General features: G+C 38.7%; 1 long non-coding RNA gene across 2 annotated transcripts; it reads right to left on the bottom strand.

Annotated features, from left to right (window-relative positions):
• Positions 1-5,378: 5,378 nt before the first annotated feature.
• LOC124877662 lies at positions 5,379-12,738 on the bottom strand. Of its 2 annotated transcripts, none has more exons than XR_007040584.1 (3): positions 12,708-12,738; positions 5,875-5,936; positions 5,379-5,741 (listed from the first exon to the last, which is right to left on the bottom strand). It is a non-coding gene; the product is annotated as an uncharacterized LOC124877662 (long non-coding RNA). The 2 variants fall into 2 exon arrangements; XR_007040582.1 differs by lacking the exon at positions 12,708-12,738 and adding an exon at positions 6,034-6,113 and having other exon boundaries at positions 5,848-5,936.
• Positions 12,739-13,290: the final 552 nt, after the last annotated feature.

Raw genomic sequence — 13,290 nt, 5'->3', positions numbered from 1 at the left:
ATTAAAATTATACACAGACACTAACATCCATTGTGTGCTGTGTGACATCAGTATTCTTCTTCTGAGCATGCGGATCGTTTTGAGGTCAGGAACCATTCAGACTGAAGTCAAATGGCAACCTCAAATAAATAGTGTGAAAAACAAATCGCATTTCAGCAAAAAATCAGAATTGATCATCAAGACCTTCTGAGTGAATGTAGAATCCTAGCAGTCAGCAGCTGTGTCCAAATTCAGGGGCTGCATCCTTCGAAGGACCCAGCCTACGTAGGCTGGGACCTTCTGAGGCCGCGAAAACCGCGTAAGCCAGAAGTGAGCAACTGTGAAATTGGATAATCTAGCCTTCACCAGCTGCTCCCGCCTTTACCTGACTGTAAGTTATGTTGATTATCAACCGTGACAGCCTGAAGCACAGAGCTACAATACAGTAAAAATGGGGCCCAAAGTTTTGCTCCATTTTTTTTTGGGGGGGTTTTTTGTTCATTAATTCCTAAGGAATTCAAGCAGTTGTACCATTGTCGCAGGTGTGTGTTACATCTCAGGAGATTTTCCCTTTTCATTCATATTTCATTTCAATCGGAAAAGACTCACAAAGAAAGGGATGGCAATTAGAAAAGTTTTAATGATGAGAAATTACATGGTTATTTCTTTGGCGCTCGGACCTGGGAGGAAGACATGAATGCTGAGAATGACATGAGCTAAGATGATCATTTGTAAGGCTTAGATTTAAAAATGTCTTCCCCCCAAAATAAGGGCCGAGGCCTAATTGAGTACTAAAGGGGGCATCTATCAGGAAGTAGAATGAAATAAGAAAGGAAGATAGAAGCGAAAGCCGTGGGAAAGATTAAAGCAGAGAAAATAAGTTTGTTAATAGGCTATAAAGCGAGGAAAATAATAGAGAAGCAAAGAAGATGATAGGTATGCCGAGAAGGGCAATGCAAGGTGATCGATATGCCTATGGCAATGCAAGGTGATAGATATGCCGTTTTTGCAATTTGAGATGATAGATATGCCGTTTTTGGCAATGCCGCTTTTGCAATGTGAGATGATAGATATGCCGTTTTTGGCAATGCTTGATGATTATGCTTAGAGAGCAGAGCAAGGTGATAGATATGCCATTTGCCAATGCATGATGATATATGCTTAGAGAGCAGAGCAAGGTGATAGATATGACGTGATGGCAATGCATGATAAAGTGTATATTCCGCAGAGGATTTACATATAAAGATACGTAATAAAGCTATGAACAGATCAGCTGGGCATACGAATAGATAGAACGGGTAATGCAGGAATAAAGGCAGGATATGAGAGGGTAATTAAAGGGAAAAAGGAGTATAAATGAAACGGGAAATAGGATTGGTTAAAGAAGGAAAGATAAAGTGAGATGAAGAAATTTCGGAAAATCTGTGGAGTGCTGAAAATGTCATGAAAGAAATGGAGATGAAGATAAGAAATAAAGCTTTAATAAAGATCTATTAATAGGGGTTGGAAAATAAATTGAACATCAATGCAGAAAGCAGGAGGGAGAATAAACGTACTCGAATGAAAGCATAAGAAGACAAGGAATAATCGGCCTCCAATTAAAGAAGGGCGAAACAAATGGAAAAGTACTTTTCGAAGAACATAGGTGAGTAAAGGAGAAAATTAGATAACACTGGCAGGTGCTGAGGGCAAGAGTCCTGCAAAACAGTAACATGATGATTGAACAAAGCCAATGATGGATAAAGGCCAACCACCACCAAGAATTGTGGGAAGCTCTTACCTGAGAGCTGATAAAACATTGAGCAGATAGAACGGATTGGAAATTCGGGCGAACATAGGTAGAGAAGGATGAAGAAGACTAACAACCCAATTGCTGGAGAGCGGCTGAGGGAGAGACATTGGGTCGCTGCAGTAGTGGCTGCTCCTATTCTGAAGGAATGTCGTGAAAGCTGGATGGGGCGTAATGCATTGAACTGGGACATGCCTATAATATTTGAGGAACCAGGATGCGGACATGGGGCTCCTTCTAGCGTGAGAAATGGGGCATGTGAAGGAAAAGGATTTGACAGTAGAAAAAGGCTAAACCTGATAAATAATAGAATGCGGGTTGATATTAGCAAGGATGAAGAGATGGATTCAATCAACCTTAGGACTTTAAAAGGAGAAATTGAAGTAGAAAAATAAGTGTTTACATATTAAAAGCTGCATCGAGGACAAAGATTTGTCGCTCAAGTACAATTTCCTTTTTGTTGAGAGTCACAGAGAAGCACACACAGGGTCTTCCTTTACAACTCTGTGTTTAAATGGAAGACAAACAGACGAGAAGGAGTGCAGCAAGGTCATGTGCTGAGCTTATTTGACATGCGAATACCAAGTTACAGTGTTTAATTAATTTTAGTTTTTTTTTTAGTAGAGGGTGCCGATATTCTTAGTACGTTATGCTTAATCGCAATACGCAATACGAACGTTTATGAGGTTTGATGTCATAAACTAAGTAAAGTTACAGACAGTTGAAATATATATTTTATATCATTTCATGGCACTGGGAAATATAGGGAGGTGAGATGTTTAATAAATATATGGCGAAACGGGGTAAAAGCACTCAAAGGAAAGATTGTCAAGGACAAAAGGGTTGTAATAATTTAAGATAAATAGGTCTTTTATGGTAAGATAATGAGGCAAAGAGGTTAAAAGCAGCATAAAGATTGAGTTATTAAAGGTATTACATTCTGCATATCCTTAAATCTTACAATGTGATCACATGCAAGGCTCTTTCAACCAAAGGATTGTGAAACATCTGCTGAGAGACCTTCTTTTAAACCGGGATGCTACAGACTGTAAAACCTAAAACGAGTCAGCCGAGCGAACAACGACCCTGGAAGAGAAGGGGATACCGTTCCAGTTAGAAAGGAGACTGGAGCGGAAATCCCGGCAATTTGTGACCATGCAGAAGTTCTGGGAAAAGGAAGAGAAGAGCAAAGCGCTCTGATGGGTGACTAAGCCGCTGGAATAAGAAGGTGGCTTACAATATAAATTGTCAGTGGAAAGAACAGCGTAGTCTAAGCGGGCTCTTGATTGAGCGAGGGTGGATGCAGCTAAGGCTGAGAAAGACTAGAGATACTGATGAAAAATGAGCAGCCATATAAGAAATAGGACAACGATGAGGGACGGAAAGTATTGAATTATCTATGCTCGGGCGAAACTATGCAGCTGGCGACTCAGAATGCCTAGACGGCTGAGCGCCAAAAGAGGATTCTAAGAAATGTTAGGGAGAATCTTTAATAATATTAAGCATAGCTGATTTTGTCCATACATCCCATAAACATAAGAATACACATCGACACACATACGGGGATAAATGGCCTAAGGTTTGACATGAATGACCTAAGGCTGGGGCACTGGGTTTTTTAAAGGGAGTAGCCGATAACTGTTTGATTAGAATGCCGCAGCACACTTAGATTAAAAATGGACACCAGCTACTACACAACCTATCAGACAGACACTGCACGTAACACGTAATCATCTTCATAAACACTAGGGAAGTGCACATCTATTGCTTTGGAGTGCCAGATAAAAAAAACACATGTGACCTTCTTTCGGGGCTCTTTGTCAACCTTTCACATACGGCGATGATCCGAGGCAGGAGTCTCAGCACTGATCTCTGTAATCATTCCTCTGCTTAAGTTAGAATAAAAGAGCAGAAAGTTAGAAGCTGTTTGAGAGTCGTCACTTTAAGAGTCAGTGTTAGATAGAGAGCGTGATCATTTCTGAGGACCAAGGACCGGAGAAATTCCGAGAGGTCTGACCGGCAGCAGGGTGCGGTAGTTTGGACAGAAAGCCGGGGACGAGATGATTTAAACGAAGCAGAAAAGTTATCAGAGGAAGCGACACATTTAGACAGCCTTGGGAGATGGTAAAATGAGAGAAACCAGATTAATGAGCTGTCTCCATAGGATTTAGAGCTGAGCCTGAACGAGATGATAAAATATATGGGAGTAAATGATCAACCTGAATGTAAAGAGGGGTGGGAAACACCGCACGTTTGAAGAGCACATTAATGAAAAAGATAGAGAAGAGAGAGTGAAGTGGAGTGATACATCTTACCTAGAGACAAGCTAGGCCGGGCGTTAGCCAGGGCGAACGGCGGTGGGAGGAGCTGTTGAAGCCGTCTCTGCTTCCCCGGATCCGTTAATTTGGGTACAGGTTTCAAAGAGTGAAATAAACACAAGTACAATCTACTTATGTTCGCCTCTGTAGAGTGAGAGATGGAGAGCCAAGCAGCTGCAAACCCAACTCTAATCAACTCTTGCTTTCAGCTTGTTTTATTCAGTCTCAAGGGTGTGTTCAACATATACATATATCATGTCACACATGTATAACATAACATAACAGTCCCTTAGGTCCAAATAAGGAATACTTCTGATTGTAACATGCAACTCATCCTCCCCTGTCTCTGGCCTTCCCTGTCCTCTTCTAATTTATGACCGTGCACTCTCTATGCTTCTCACTCCCTAGGCCCCTTCTATGCTTCACTCCGTAAGGTTGACCCCACTATTTCCACACATTCCAGTTACACACATAGATAGTTTATATTACACACATAGATAGTTTATATTCTACAGAGCCTAGGAGCAGGCAGCGACGATGGAGAGGGAAAGAGGAAATGCTGATGTGGCAGAGATGGCGGCGCAGTCACAGAGCAGGTGAGTAAGGAATGATGTGGAACACTGGAGAGAATCCATGAACGAGATGAATGAAGCATGGAAATTTGTAGGATGATTGGTTTGAGGGATGAAGATGGAAGGAGAAACTGCTGGAGAAACCAGGCTGGGTGACGCAGCAGCGGGAGCCGGTGAGGAGGCGGGGCTACCTCGGCGACGCTTAGCAGGAGAAGTGTAGGAGTTCTTGATGCGCTTTCCACTTGCCCAGAGCTGAGACAAGGAAGAAATGAGCCATGAAGCGAGGCGAGCGCTCCTACGAGTGGTAGGGGAGGAAGGATTATGAGAGTCTGTTACGAACAGTGCGAGGAGGCGTCGGAGTCGTAGATGAGCTCAGCTGACAGGCGAGGTTGAACACAGCTGAAGATCCTTTAAAAACAAGGCGTCGGAAGGTTATTGGATGGAGAATCAGACGGACAAGATGCTGATTGGAAGGCCCGGAGACGCACAGAAGAGTCATTGGAAGGTGGAGGCAATGAAGGTGAGCCTTTCATTCTGAATTTTTGTTTAAACTCCATATTCATAGTCTCATAAACCTGTTTTGTTTCTTGTTTTATTATCTTTTTATTTTATTCTTGTTCACTAATTTAAAATGTTCAAACTGTTTTTATTTTCATAGATATAAAATATACATCACTGTAAATAAAATACTTTGATGACAAATACAACTTATTTACTTTATTGGTAAAACCAAATCAATTTATTTGTACAGCAATTTATTTAGGTACTAGTCTTTCCAATACAGCAAATAGTCGGTCTATCCTTGCCATTCTTTCCCGTGGCCTCCTCTCCTCAGCTTCTCTTTGCAGCCTCATGTTCACATTAACTCCAGCAGCTTATCATCTCTGTCCCACTGCCTTTTTGGACCTTTCTCTGCTGACTGGCTCCCTTCCTCATCCTCATTCTCTGGCTTTGGTGTCCTCAGGGATAACAGTTAGAACAGGAAAGCCTGTCCCAACACCTCATTCATAAGGACAAACCAGGGCCCAGTAGCAGCACTGGACTTCAAGCTGAGTCGCTCTCCTGATCCTGGATAATTAAATCCTATTGGCAGAAGAAATAACAGATGGCAGTTGATAAAACGTGCAACATAGAAATGTTTACTGAATGTACATTTATTTGCTTGTGCCATTAAAAAGTATGTACAAACTTTGTATTTTTTTTATTGTTGTCTCACTTTTTTTTTTGGCCAGCAAGGGTGTGACTTTCCCCTGCAGGCCCATCTTCTCCAGAGTTGCCCTATCACATAAAGAAAATAAGTGAAGACAGAAAACCACGATAACTATGCTTGAGCTCGCTGTTAGCACATCGGGAATGGACATTTCTGAAAACTTACTTTTTTCAACAATGTGACAGCATCCATCCATCCAATTTTATTAAATGTCAAAATCAAGCCAGATCTCCAGTCAGTTCTTTACTGGCCACATATTGTAATGCTAGAACATACTGAAAAAATTTAATTGTCAGAATTTGGACAATTTGGTTTGTTTATCTTGACTGAAAAAAACATAGAAAACAAACTAAATGATGTGACTGCCTTGACTTTTTGTGTCCTGTTACACCAGAGAGAGAGAGAGAGAGAGAGAGAGAGAGAGAGAGAGAGAGAGAGAGAGAGAGAGAGAGAGAGAGAGAGAGAGAGAGAGAGAGAGAGAGAGAGAGAGAGAGAGAGAGAGAGAGAGAGAGAGAGAGAGAGAGAGAGAGAGAGAGAGAGAGAGAGAGAGAGAGAGAGATAGATAGATAGATAGATAGATAGATAGATAGATAGATAGATAGATAGATAGATAGATAGATAGATAGATAGATAGATAGATAGATTTATCTTTTGAATCAAGAAAGGAAAAAATAGAAACTTAAATTATAAAGTCATGCTCATGCTTAGCTGGAATAATATCAGAAATGCTGCAGCATTGCTCCATGGCTTAGTGGCTGCATTTGACTACTTTCCCTATTTCTGACTGCAGTATAAAAGCTCTTATCAAGGATAAGAAAAACAGCAACCATTCAGGAATACTTCAAAGTCAACTTTGTAGGATTACATTTGTCAGTCATTTTCAGTTTGAAAGGGAGTCTTTGGTAACCTAGAAAGTCACATAAAATATCAGTTTGCTTCATTCCATTTTAATTTTGAAGGTGATAGAACAACTATCCCCTACAAGGTAACACTCCAGGGGGGCTTAATGGTTTACAGGTGGAAAAGCTTACAGTAAACTTTAAGCTTCTCTCTTTATGCATATGCTGAATAGCTGATTAATTCAGGATCCAGCTCATATTTTAGCTCAAAATTCATGAAGGTAGTTATGAGAAGAAACATTTGTCCTCAAATATGGATTAATTTCTGAAACTAACCATCTTCAGCGTCTTAACTGTCATCACTGATTCAGTTTTTTTTTTTTGTTCACTTGGTTATTTAAACCCTAATGCTTCTGACTTTATATGTTGATACATTGTCTTATTTTATGCTTTATGTTAAACAAACAAGCTCATTGGGTACGTAAGATGTTATGAATCCAAAGTAATTCATGCTTTGCTCAATAATCTTGTTGGCTCATCAGTATGAGTCATTGTTTGCAGAGATTGTTTCTTCATTATTTCTTCCTCTTTTCCCATGTGTCCTGCTGAAAGAGAACCAATACACGTGGTGCAAACTACATTTAGTATCCGGCTGTAGAACGTGATTGATTGCAGATACATCAGACTCTATTTTGTAACAAAAGACCTGAATTAACTGGTAGTCAAATCAATATGTGTCCCACCTTCCTTTCTCTCTCTTTCTCTCTCTGTCTTGTATGTGTGATATGTGAGGGCTAACCTGATAAAACAAATGGTATAAAATAAAAATAGTGTAGTTGTTGGGAGTCTTAAGATTATCTGAGCATACCAGTTAATGACTAATATATTTAAATTTGGTTTGCAAAGTATCATGAGGAAACTGTAACTACCAGTATCAACAACCTTTCTCCTTCTTATCTCAGGAAATATATGTGTTTATGTACTTAAAATGAGAAAACTTAGCAAGTTGAATGTTTAATGTTAATTGTCAAATAAATGTAGTTTAAAAGTGATTTCCTTTAGGGTAGTGCATTCCCATGGCTTGGATCATGACCCCAAAGTAAGTCATGAGACAACAAAATCCCTAAAATTCCCCCAAATCCTTATTAAATTTAGATAGACTCCTAACTGCATATTTCATATACATGTCTGGTAGCTTTGTCCTTGCTAAGAGCAAGGTTTTTGTACTTCAGTCAGAGATGTTTTGTTGGTTAGTTAGCCGCTGTTCTAAGGGAAAGTAAAGATGTATCTCAGTATTTTTATTTAACCTTTATTTTTTCAGGAAAGAAATCCATTGAGATTATTAATCTCTTTTACAAGGATGTCCAGAACACAATAAAAAAGCAGCACAATGTACAAAGCGCAAACAAGCCATTACATGTACAAAGTAACACAAACAGCATTATTCTGTTATTTACAATAATTGAATAATATTGATCAATCAAGTTATCCAGCAAGGTTATATAAAGTACAATGGTGAGTCTTAAATGGTGAGCCTGTTATTTGCCTTAGAGCAGCATGGTAAATGGGGTCTAGTTTAGCTAAGGTAGTGGGATAGGCAAATCTATAAATGGTGTCACAGTAATCCAACTGTGATCAAAAACAAGGTGGTTACAAACCGAGTATGGGAAGAAATAGAAGACCATGGTTTTACTTTATACAAAAAAGTTTGTTTAAGTATGCAATGTAATGTTTAAAATTAAGACATTTATCAATGAGATCTTCATGAATTAGGATATCATCAAAAAGTTAATTAATTTCAGCTATTTAATGAAAAAAGTGAAACTCATGGATTCAGGGGTGGGTTAAAACAACAGCTGTAGCCCATGTCCTGAATAGCTCTACGTGTGGTGTCACTTGAAGCACAAATCCAGCTGTAGTCCACCCCTTTATAATCTCATCAATGGGTTTTACTGTGTAAAATACTACAAAACAGGCTTTTTAACTTGCTCCTTTAACCTCTGATATAAATTATTCTTAGGTCATTTTTTTCTCTTTAGGTTTACACTAGGGCAACAAAATCAAAGGAAAATAAAAAATAAATAGACCTGCTTCTGGTAGTGATAAACAAATGGCGGAAGTTGGTAATCTACCTGTGAGGAAAACACGATGCCAAAGGGAAACAACCTTTGATTCCAATAAACCAGCACTATTTAGAACAGAATCAAAAGCGACACACAAACTTCAAAGATGTGACAGGACTTCATTTCTTTATAATTACACCCAAATAACCATCCATCAATGCATACATTTTCTATATCAGCTTCTCTTGTAGGGTTGGGGAGGTTGGTGTGTGTCTTCACCTGTCATTGGGCAAGAGGTGGTCACTGGACACCAGTCTATCACAGGACAACACAGAGACACACAGAATAATGAAAATGAACAACTGACCTAACAGATGTATGTTTTTGGTGTGTGGGAGGAAGTTGGAGTATCCGGAGAAAACCCACGCATGCACGGGGGGGGAACATGGAAGCTCTATGCAGATAGATCCCAGGTTAGGATTTAAGCCCAGGACCTTATGCTGCAGGGCAACAGTGTTACCAACCACGTCACCCCACATAACACATTTTTGAATACACTACCAAACAGTGTAACAGCAGCTTAAGTTCAACAACATCCTGTTACAGGTATAGATATAAGGATCAAATACTTTACACATCCACGATGGGAAAGGTATACATCCAGCAGCTCATGAAAACAACAATCATTCCTCTAGTGCTACATAATAGTAAATAGATACAGTACTAAAATACCAATAGGATAAAAAATTTCAGAAAACACTTTTACATTTCAGAAAACAAATTTACATTTCAGAAAACACTTTTACATTTCAGAAAATCAACCGGAAAGGGAATGTACCAACGCCGAAGTTCACCCGGAAGTCAGCGGGAGCTTAGTGCCGATAGTCCGGTCAGATCTCTACCGGGCTAGCTCACCTCACCGCCGGTAGGGCTGGCGAGGCGAGCCGGTTACTACGCCGGGAACGGAAAACTCCGAACACGTCGGAGCACATTTGAAATTAAGCGATGTCTAGATAAATCAAGCAGATATTTCACGTCTACATAGTTATATTCCCGCACTAAAAACATTGTAGAAGTTAATTTGTGTCACAGAAAGTGTAATTTTCCACAATTTACTCACAGCTTTTGTTGCTATGGTCCGCCATGGCTTCCCCTGCTTGACCAATCCGCTTCGACCCGCAATGAATGATGGGAAATGATGGGCCGTGAAGGATACTCACAACCCATCCTTTAAATCGGGCAAAATAAGGACACATTTGTCGGCAGCATTTGCTCGGAATGATTCATGAATTGGGACAGCCTTCGTCGCCGCGCTGTAACGTAATCGGCCTACAAATACGGCCTTCGAAAGATGCAGCCCTGAGGCTGACTTTCGGGTCAACTTCGGCGTTGGTACATTCCCTTTCCGGTTGATTTTCTGAAATGTAAATTTGTTTTCTGAAATGTAAATTTGTTTTCCGAAATGTAAATTTGTTTTCTGAAATGTAAATTTGTTTTCTGAAATGTAAATTTGTTTTCTGAAATGTAAATTTGTTTTCCGAAATGTAAATTTGCTTTCTGAAATGTAAATTTGTTTTCTGAAATGTAAATTTGTTTTCTGAAATGTAAAAGTGTTTTCTGAAATGTAAAAGTGTTTTCTGAAATGTAATTTTGTTTTCTGAAATGTAAATTTGTTTTCTGAAATGTAAATTTGTTTTGCATCTTGTTAAATTGTTTTCTGAAATGTAAATTTGTTTTCTGAAATGTAAAAGTGTTTTCTGAAATGTAAATTTGTTTTCTGAAATGTAAATTTGTTTCGGTACTTGTAAATGTGTTTTGCACCCCCCGGCCACCTTAGTTTCGGATCATCAAGCAAATTGTAACCAGACAAAGATAACCTGAGTAAATAGTCCTTGATGTGGTTGTCCTGGGTTTGATTCCCGATCTTGGGTCATTGCTGCATGTCTTCCCCTATCTTTTTCCGCCCTCTTTCCTGTCTGATGACTGTACTAGTACCAACACATTTTAAAAAAGGTGAATTTGTTGCTGTTTTTTTGATAACTGACCATTGTCATCCAAGTCCTTAAGCAACAAAGATGCCCCAGACCATCACACTACCACCACCATGTTTGACTGTCAATATGTTGTGTTTTTTTTTAAATACTGTGTTAGATTTACATCTGGTGTAACAGGACCACCATTTCCAAAAAAAAATCAACTTATGTCTTAAGGTTATGGTTTATAGAATATTATCCTAAAATTCTTGGGTGTCATCAAGATGGTTTTTGGCAAGCGTGAGATGGGCATTTTTACTATTTTGTGTCAACAGTGGGTTTCATCTTAAATGCAATTTTTGCCCAGTTTCTTTCTCATTGTTCAGCAACTGACATTAAGCAAGGCAAGTGATGCCTGCAGTGCTTTAGATGTTGTTCTAGGTTATTTTGTGACCTCCTGGATGTGCTCTTGGGATGCTTTGGATAACTTTTTCCTTTAATAAATCAGTTTATTTATTTATTAAAAGGAAATCACATTTCTTGTATTTACTGAGGCTATCTTTCTCTGAGTTGTTTGATGATTCAATTCAATTCAGTTTATTTATATAGCGCCAATTCACAACACATGTTGTCTCAAGGCACATCACAACAGTCAGCTACATACATTCCAATTACTCCTAACCACTGAACAGTGCAGTCAGATTCAGTTATTTATTCAAATTGGATAAAAAAGTTTTTCTATCTAAGGAAACCCAGCAGATTGCATCAAGTCAGAGACTTGTATTATTCACTCCTCCTGAATGAGCATGTAGAGACAGTGGACAGTCACTGGCGTTGACTTTGCAGCAATCCCTCATTACTGAGCATGCATGTAGCGACAGTGGAGAGGAAAAACTCCCTTTTAACAGGAAGAAACCTCCAGCAGAACCAGGCTCAGTGTGAGCGGCCATCTGCCACGACCAACTGGGAGGTTTGAGAGAACAGAGAAAATCTGTTTTCAGATCTGAAAATTTTAATAGTAAAAAAAAAATGCAAGACATCTGTATGGGGCAATATTTTTTTTTAAGCATTGCTGCCTATTTTTGCCTCAATGTCTCTACAGCCTCTTCTTTGGTTTAATTCAATACATTATATTTTCCTCTATGCAACAGAAAACAAAAACACTTGACAATAGATTACCCATAATATAACATATTTTCAACTGTGGACAATAAAAGCTGCAACCAATTTGATGATTTTAGTCTTACAGATATTTATCTGTGGGTGACCTAAATGCTATTTTTTTTTATTTTTATCCAATATTCTTTTTTTGCATATTGTGTCCAATTTCATTGTTTTTGAAGAATTCATTTTACAGCCATGCTAAAATCAGAGATACTATGGTTTAGTCTCAAAGCCAGATATTAGATTTTTGCATTTAGATGCAATATACAGATGTTTCTCAGCTACAGAGCACAGGTGTAAATCAGCAGTCACCTGAGACCCATTGCTACCCATCTCTTCACCAAACTCTTTCTCACCTGTCACATATTCTCAGTTAAATCTGCACATTTCACAGAAAGTGTATATCTCACATTAACTGAAAAATCTGTAATAATGTTTAACAACCTTTCGCAGAAAAACTAACATTTTCTGAAAACGTCAATGTAAGATCCAGTGTAAGAGATTAAAAAATCTAGTCTTTGCTTTAGCGTTACAGTTAAATGATTCACTTTCTTAAGCATTTCTTACTCGTATAAGTCTTCATGGTGCAATAAAGGGAATTAGTTGCCTTGTAATGAGGAAATATGGTAAACATGTCTGACCTTGGAGAGCTAAGAAACATTGATACCTACTTCTATGGAAGAAATCTTATATTTACGGGACAAGACTAACACTTGCACGTGGGCAAATCTTAAAAAGGGGAATAAATAGGTTACATTTTGTGGACAAAAAGGAAGGAGAATTTCAAAAAAGAAGCTCACCTCAGGGAACTGCGTACCATCAGGAGGTCTAAGAAGGAAACACGGAGAGCAGCCAGGTTTCCAAGGTAACACACTATGCTAAGGACAAGGACTTTAAAATGGTGGAAATGTCAATAACCAGAGGAGGTTCTCAAGCAGGTCAAACACATAACCACCAGCAGAAAGTCAATGTGAAGTTAATGTTAACCTCAGTTGTAATTTATATGGTGACTTGTAAAATTCACCCCCACAGACTAATTAAAATTAAGAAATAGCTGAATGTTTCTGGATTGTTACTGGTTTAGTAAATATTCAACAATGTCATTTTAATTCTCTGCGTTTGTATTCAGCTGCCACATTACTAATCCCGAGCTTTTTAAAGTTTTAAGTATTTAATAATTGTTCAAGTAAGTCTGTTTAATATAAGTATGTTTTATTCCAAAAACCGGTAATAGAGTTTGCAGGAACCTTACTGGAGTTAGTGCATTACAATCAGAAACCCAGTTCAACATACAGTTCAGTTGTATATCTTGTTCAAATGAAATTTTGCCAGTTAGAGACATTATTTCCACCCCTTTTCTCTTAATATTCTCAATAAAATTGA

The sequence above is a fragment of the Girardinichthys multiradiatus genome, chromosome 2 (assembly GCF_021462225.1).
Source record: "Girardinichthys multiradiatus isolate DD_20200921_A chromosome 2, DD_fGirMul_XY1, whole genome shotgun sequence".
NCBI classification, from domain to species: domain Eukaryota; kingdom Metazoa; phylum Chordata; class Actinopteri; order Cyprinodontiformes; family Goodeidae; genus Girardinichthys; species Girardinichthys multiradiatus.
Note: the sequence above shows the minus strand (reverse complement) of the source record. Positions and strands in the feature narration are given on the sequence as shown.